The sequence below is a fragment of the Bos mutus genome, unplaced genomic scaffold (genome assembly GCF_027580195.1).
Source record: "Bos mutus isolate GX-2022 unplaced genomic scaffold, NWIPB_WYAK_1.1 CTG1249, whole genome shotgun sequence".
NCBI classification, from domain to species: domain Eukaryota; kingdom Metazoa; phylum Chordata; class Mammalia; order Artiodactyla; family Bovidae; genus Bos; species Bos mutus.
This window is the reverse complement of record NW_027218712.1, coordinates 1-6,493: the sequence shown is the minus strand read 5'-3', so window position 1 is coordinate 6,493 and position 6,493 is coordinate 1. Positions and strand designations below refer to the sequence as shown.

The following is a 6,493-nucleotide window of genomic DNA, read 5'->3' as shown; positions in this document are numbered from 1 at the left end:
CCTCACTTGATGCTGGAAAGTCGACCAAGGAGGAACGCCCTTGTGAGGCCCAAGAGCAGCCCTCAGAAGGGGATCTGTAAGTGGCCTGAGTCAGAGCAGTCCAGAGCATGTCTCTCAACTGACCATTTACCGCCCTCCAGGCCCAGCCCCCGCCCCCACCCCCGCCAGGCCCGAGGTCCCCGTCTGTCCCCTGCATCACTCCTCTCAATGGTTCGATCCCAGTCATCATGCTCATGGTTGAGATGAGTGAACTCAGCAAGCCCAAGGAAGACCTTCAATGCCAAAACCAGGCCCAGGACCCAGTGGAGGTGCAACTTAGGGGGGCTGAGGCAGAGGAGGCCTCATCCCCTATGACTTCCTCCTGCCCAGTCTCCTCTTCCTCTGCGTCACCCATGCAGAGTCCTTGCTAAAGGCTCTGAATGTGATGACAGCTGAACTACTGGGGTTCCTGCTGCTCAAGGATAGCACCAAGGAGCCAATCTCCCAGGCTGAAATGCAGAGTACGGTTCTCAGGGATAACCAGGCTCACTTCCCCGTGGTCTTCCGTAAAGCCACACAGTGCCTGCCCCGGTCTTTAGCGTGTAGGTGAAGGAGGTAGATCCCAGAGAGCACATCTACTTCCTGGTCCCCATCCTGGGCCTCACCCTCAATGAGATGCAGAGGGATGGGCAGAACATGCTCAAGGCTGGCCTCCTGGTGACGGCCCTGAGCCTGATCCTTCTAGCAGGGGACCTGACACTGAGGAGGAAGTCTGGGGAACACTTAGCAGGATGGGAGGGTGTGTCTGGAGTGAGCACTTCATCTTTGGGAAGCCCAGGGAGGTACTGACCCAAGTGTGGGTGTGGGATGGGTACCTGGAGTGCCAGCAGGTGCCTGACAATGACCCTGCTCACTGAGTCCCTGTGGAGTCCCCGGGCCTATGTGGAGACCAGAAAGTGGCAAGTCAGGGCATTTCTGCTCAGGGTCAAACAAAGGGCTCTGAGGGCCTTCCCACCGCTGTCTGCAGAGGCTGAGGGGGAGGAGGAAGAGGGGGCCTGAGCCAGAGCAGCAGCCAGGCTGATCCTTCCCTCTGTGATTGAGGAGGAAGCAGCCGGCCTTCTCAGAAGTGAGGGCCCGGGCCAGTTGGGGGAACCAGTGTGAAGCATCTTTGTGTTCCTCTTCTCTCCGATGACATGCAGATTCATCTCTCTTTTCTTTAGGAATTTTTCAAACTTTGGCTGTTTTCATAGAAGGCTAAGTAAACTTCAGTGTCTTAGCTTTGTGGATGATGCTGATCACAGCGTGTTTGTGCTTACCCAGTTCGAGAACAAGAGTTCTGCTGTTTTTTAAAAGTGATTGGGAACTCTTCCATTTTGTTCTGTGACCCTGAACAAGATGAAATGGAATTGGAACAGAACTATTTTGGAAATGTGAAAAGACTTAACAGTAATATCATTGGGGAAGAATTAAGAGACAAAATGTAATTGAGGTGAGTTCTTGCTTCTTATATTTCTTGTCTGTCATTTAATACAGCTAAGCTATCCCTGTTCAGTTGGACCTTTTTGGGCTATTATTTAAGGAAGCAAAAAAGAAATCTGATCCAACTTAATAAGTCCCCTGCTCACTGGCTCATTTATTCCACATTTATTACTTCATGGAGCTTCTGCTCTGTGGAAGGCCCTGTGTTAGCAGTGGGGGCATGTTAGCAGGGAACATGGGATCCTTATGTAAACCTACCAAAATTTGGAAATAAATATGTGATTAATTCAATGCTTTTTAAAGTAGTTCATTGGAAGGACTGATGCTGAAGCTGTAGCTCCAATATGTTGTCCATCTGATGTGAAGAGCCAATTCATTGGAAAAGACCATTGTGCTGGGAAAGGTTAAGGGCAGGAGAAGAAGGGTGACCAAGGCAAGAAATGGTTGGATGGCATCATCTATTCAGTGGACATGAATTTTGTCAAACTCTGGGAGACAGTGAAGGACAGGGAAGCCTGACATGCTGCAGTCCATAGGATGGCAAAGAATGGGATGTGACTGAACAACAACAAATTCACTCTTTTAAATATAGATAAAGGTTTTATCTAAATAATATTTGCACGTTGTTTGGGGGGAAAAGCATACCATTTGCACTTTGCCTGGGGTGAGGTGGAAATGTATTTTGGAGGCCGGTGGTGCCACATCCATGGGCCTGAGCTCCCAAGAAGCAGGAAAGGCTCCTGACTGACTGACTGACGGAAGAGCTGTCCAGGCACCGTCCGTTCAGGGCCAAGGGGGAGGACCTGGGTTCCTCCCAGTGGCACAGTCAGAAGTGAAGTCGCTCAGTTGTGTCCGACTCTTTGCGACCCCGTGGACTGTAGCCTACCAGGCTCCTCCGTCCCTGGGATTCTCCAGGCAGGAATACTGGAGTTGGTTGCCATTTCCTTCTCCAGGAGATCTTCCCAACCCAGGGATCGAACCTGGGTCTCCCGCACTGCAGGCAGACGCTTTACCATCTGAGCCACCAGGGAAATCCACCAGGGAAGTCAGCAGGCGCAGTCAGAAGGTGGGTGTTTTTCCAAGGACTGCTGTCCTCCTAAAACCCTCCAGGGCAGTTGTGATGTAGACAGGGTGGAAGAGGAAGGAGCATTTTGGACTCTGGGCACTGCAGATGGTATCCTGGGGGTGGTACAGCCAGAGGGACTGAGGATGGTGGAGAGCCCTGAGCCAAGGGGCAGGGATTGAGTGAGTCAATTCCTAGGCAGGTTGATAACACCTCTAGGTTCCCTGAGGAGGAGAAAGGGGTCTGGGGCTCTCAAGGAGGAGATAGGGGTCTCGAATTCTCAAGGAGGAAGAAGGGACAAATGTTTTTCCCCTCTACATTTCTTAGTCTTAGTCACATAAAATGTTTTTTCCTTTAAGCCTCAAACTGATGATTACACAACCAACAACTCAGCTTCAACTCTGTACTAGGGATTATATAGCAACAATGTATCCTGCTTGAGGACAGTTTCTCCTACCTGAAAACCTTCTGACTAATCCTGATATTTTAGAATGTATATTATGGGAGTGGGTCTGGTAGGATCTTTCTATTTTTAAGTTCTAGTCCTGTTATCCTAAAATGTAAATTGTGAGAGTGGGTCTGGTAAGATTTATACAACCCTGAGACAGTCTTTTGATTAATTGTAATAACCAATTATAAAAAAGTATATAACTCCCTGGCTAACACCAGCAAGGGGCGCAGTCTCAGTCCCCCTTCTGATGTCTATGTCAGAAGCTTTCTCTGTCCCTTTTCTTACTTTAGTGAAACTCCTCTACACAAAAGCTCTTGAGTGATCAAACCTGGTCCCTGGTCCCTAAGCTAAATCTTCTTCAGAGATCATGAAACCAACACAATTCACCATAAGCTATCAGGATGCAGCCTAGGAGTCTGGAGCTGAGCTTCAAGCCAGAACCACGTGAGGACCACACAGTCCTCGCCCTCTGCCCTCATTCTGGTGTCCTTTCTTCTCTCCCCTTCCCTTCCCTACGTGGCAGGGCCAGGCCAGGAGAGAGGAGACACGTAGATGGGGGACTGGCCTAAGAGCCTCTGGGGATGGTGAGAAAGCAGCTGGGGTACACGAGACTACGAAGGCCGTTTATACCGAAGCAGCCTCCGGAATCTCGGGTTCCTTCTCTAACCAGCACAGTCGTGAAACATACCACTATGTTTGCACACCAGGATGAGCTACGGTCCTGTGTATTTGTTCCTTTTTCATGAAATGTCACACTCTGCATGTCTCCTGATGGTAGCGGGGGTGGTGGACTTCATACAAGGGGCCACCCTTCAGGAAACAAAGTCCAGGAATTCCTTCCTGTCACCTGCTCACTTTAGCTCTCAGAGCAGCACCCTTCCATTGTCTCAGAGCTCTTTGGTCCTCCTGATGGTGCGTTGGAGGCAGCAGCCCAAGTGGACCTCTAAGGTTGGGGGCACCCTGTCCCTGGCGTCCAGCCCAGAGCTCGCGTCACCCCTACTGTGGACCCCTTGCCCCCACTGTCTCCAATCTGGCCTCACTCTCTGCATCTCGGAGCTCTACTCTTCCTGTTCCTGTCCAGACAACCTCCCAGCCCAAGATGGCCGCAGGGTTGGCATTCCCTTACAAGTCATATATGAAGGTCCCCAGATAATAGTCCCCTGTCACAATTGTTGTGATTCAGATAAAGGGACAGTCGAGGTCGCTTTTGCTGAGTGTCATGATGGCTAGTAAATAACAACCCTGTGCGATGTGAATAATGACAAAAGGCTATGATTATGAATGACTATTCAAATGATTCCTAAATCCCCAATCTTTGATGAAAGTGATCAGTGAGCCTGGGTAGTAGAAGACTATCCTTTCTGAGGTTTAGCCAGCAGCGTGTTGCCAGGATGGTGTGTCAGCCACCACAGAGCCAGAGAGGACCTCAGTGTCCACAAACAGGCAGTTGGAGCAGATGAAAGGCTGTAGCAGATGACAGGTGCAGTCACCAGCCTGCTCCCCAGACCCCATCATCCCCAGGCTCAAATGAGGGTGGGAAGTAGCTGGCTTCGTCACAGTCTTATTTGTCCACGTGTGGGTCATGGGCATTTCCTCACTGGAGCAATAAAGGAACCCTGGCATTTGAAATCCAGAATGTAGTGGTTGTTCATTCTCCTCTACATTACTGTGCAATGCACAAATATTGTAATCATAATAGCTGTGGTAAATACTCACTAGTTCTGTTCCGTTTATTCACTGGGACAAGAAGATGATCTGACTTGCCAAAATAACCATCAGGGCACAGAAGCCTTGAGATATAGCTTTGTGATTGAGTCCAACACAAATACGTGGGAGTCATACACCGGGAACTTTTGACAGGGCACAGGGATCGCCCTTGCCCATGACTTCAACCTCCAAAGGCTAAGTCTCTGTGTCTAACTTGCCTTTTATTCTGTTGTTCACTTCTGGTTCCATTTCAGAGCACGGTGGTCATTGTAATTTTCAGAAAGCAGACATTAAAAGGGAAGACCCTGCAGAGATCAACCTAATCCAGGTGAGGGGGTCAGGCCGCTGTATCCTCCCCACACTGATCCTGTGAGTAGTCTCTCACAAACAAGCTGCCCCCAAGGAGGCAGTCCCCTTCAGTGGAGGGCAATTCTGGAAAAGACTTTTGCTCTGAGTCCTCATCCACCAACTCCGGTGGCCCTGGGCAAATGAGTGGGCTAGTCACAAGGAGGAGATCTGGGTGGCACCACAGCATCCACTATAATCCACCCCTCCCAACACTGACATACACTCCCTTCATCTGGAGAGATCACCTCATCTGAGGACAGCTCCTTGAGGATTCTGGTTGGTTTCCTCTCCTCCTAAAGAAGCTCAGAGAGAAAGACTGGACAAATGCTGGGCCCTGCAGCTGCAGTGGTGCAAATGCTGTGGTGTAGCTGCTGCACCACAACTGATGGTCACTCTCTCTTGCCCGAGATCCATTCTAAATCCCCTGTACTCTCAGCCAGGACCTCGGCCATTTCCAGTGGCTTCCCTGGTTAGGTAATACAGACTTTGTCCCTCAGGGTTCTGAAGCTTCTCTGACCCTTGCTCTTGGACTTGTCAATTCACCACTGAAGTGGAGCAGGAACCAAGACACATCACCTGGCTGTTAGAGATGTTTCCTCGCTGTTCCCCCTGTGCCAGAATAACCCTCACACTCCTTAGGATCAAGGTCAGCACTGCCTGCCAGGATGGGGACAATTCTCTGTGTGTGCTGGTCCCCTAGCAGGAGGAGCCCAAAGTGCCCAGATGGAAACCACAGCTCATGGGTCAGTAGGACTGCTATCACGTCTCCTGGGGGAACCTTCTTGCTTTGGGAACAGCCTGTCGTGTGTCACCACCGGCAATAGGGTAGCCAGTAGCGACATGAGGCTGGGTATTGTGAACTCAAATGTGCTTAGTGTGTCCCAGGGCCTGGCCTTCTACCTTAATATAATGTGAAGTCAAATGTAAATAGCTAGATGTGGCAAATGTGGACAGTCCTGCTGTGGAAATATAGAACCTACTCTTGGGAGACTGGAAATACAAGTTCTCTGTGGGTCACTGGGAGTGATGGAAAGTGGGTCATGGTTCAGTGGAAGTGGTGATCAGCGGAGTCACTCTACACTCTGGTTCAAGGACCATGCATTTTACCTTGTGGGGAACTAAGGATGGCAGATGTGGAGCATGTCCAGCCCCTGGAGGGTGACATCCCGTCATCAAGGGCTCTCATATCCCAGTGTGCACATCACATGTGCTTTGTAGAGGTCATTCCATTGCTCCAGAAGACCAGCAGTTTCTGGATGGTGGGGGCTGAGATGGCGACTTTGGATCCCATGACCACTTGCCCTCTGAGCCCCTGGTGTGCTGTTAGAGAATCTCTTTGTTTGGTGTGGTTTTGGGAAATACCCTGTGTCTGTCAGTTTTACTTTCTATGAGCCCTCAAATAGTGGTGCCAGACAAAGCAAAAAAGCAAAAAGCAAGCAGGAAAGCGAAACCCACATCTACAATGT

At 50.1% G+C, this 6,493-nt stretch overlaps 1 non-coding gene and 1 pseudogene across 1 annotated transcript; one reads left to right on the top strand and one right to left on the bottom strand.

Annotated features, from left to right (window-relative positions):
- The first annotated feature begins 242 nt into the window (after window positions 1-242).
- Window positions 243-1,038, top strand: LOC102276823 (melanoma-associated antigen 9-like; annotated as a pseudogene).
- Window positions 1,039-2,417: 1,379 nt separating this feature from the next.
- TRNAC-GCA (transfer RNA cysteine (anticodon GCA)) lies at window positions 2,418-2,489 on the bottom strand. The gene has a single exon. It is a non-coding gene; the product is annotated as a tRNA-Cys (tRNA).
- Between the last annotated feature and the right edge of the window lie 4,004 nt (window positions 2,490-6,493).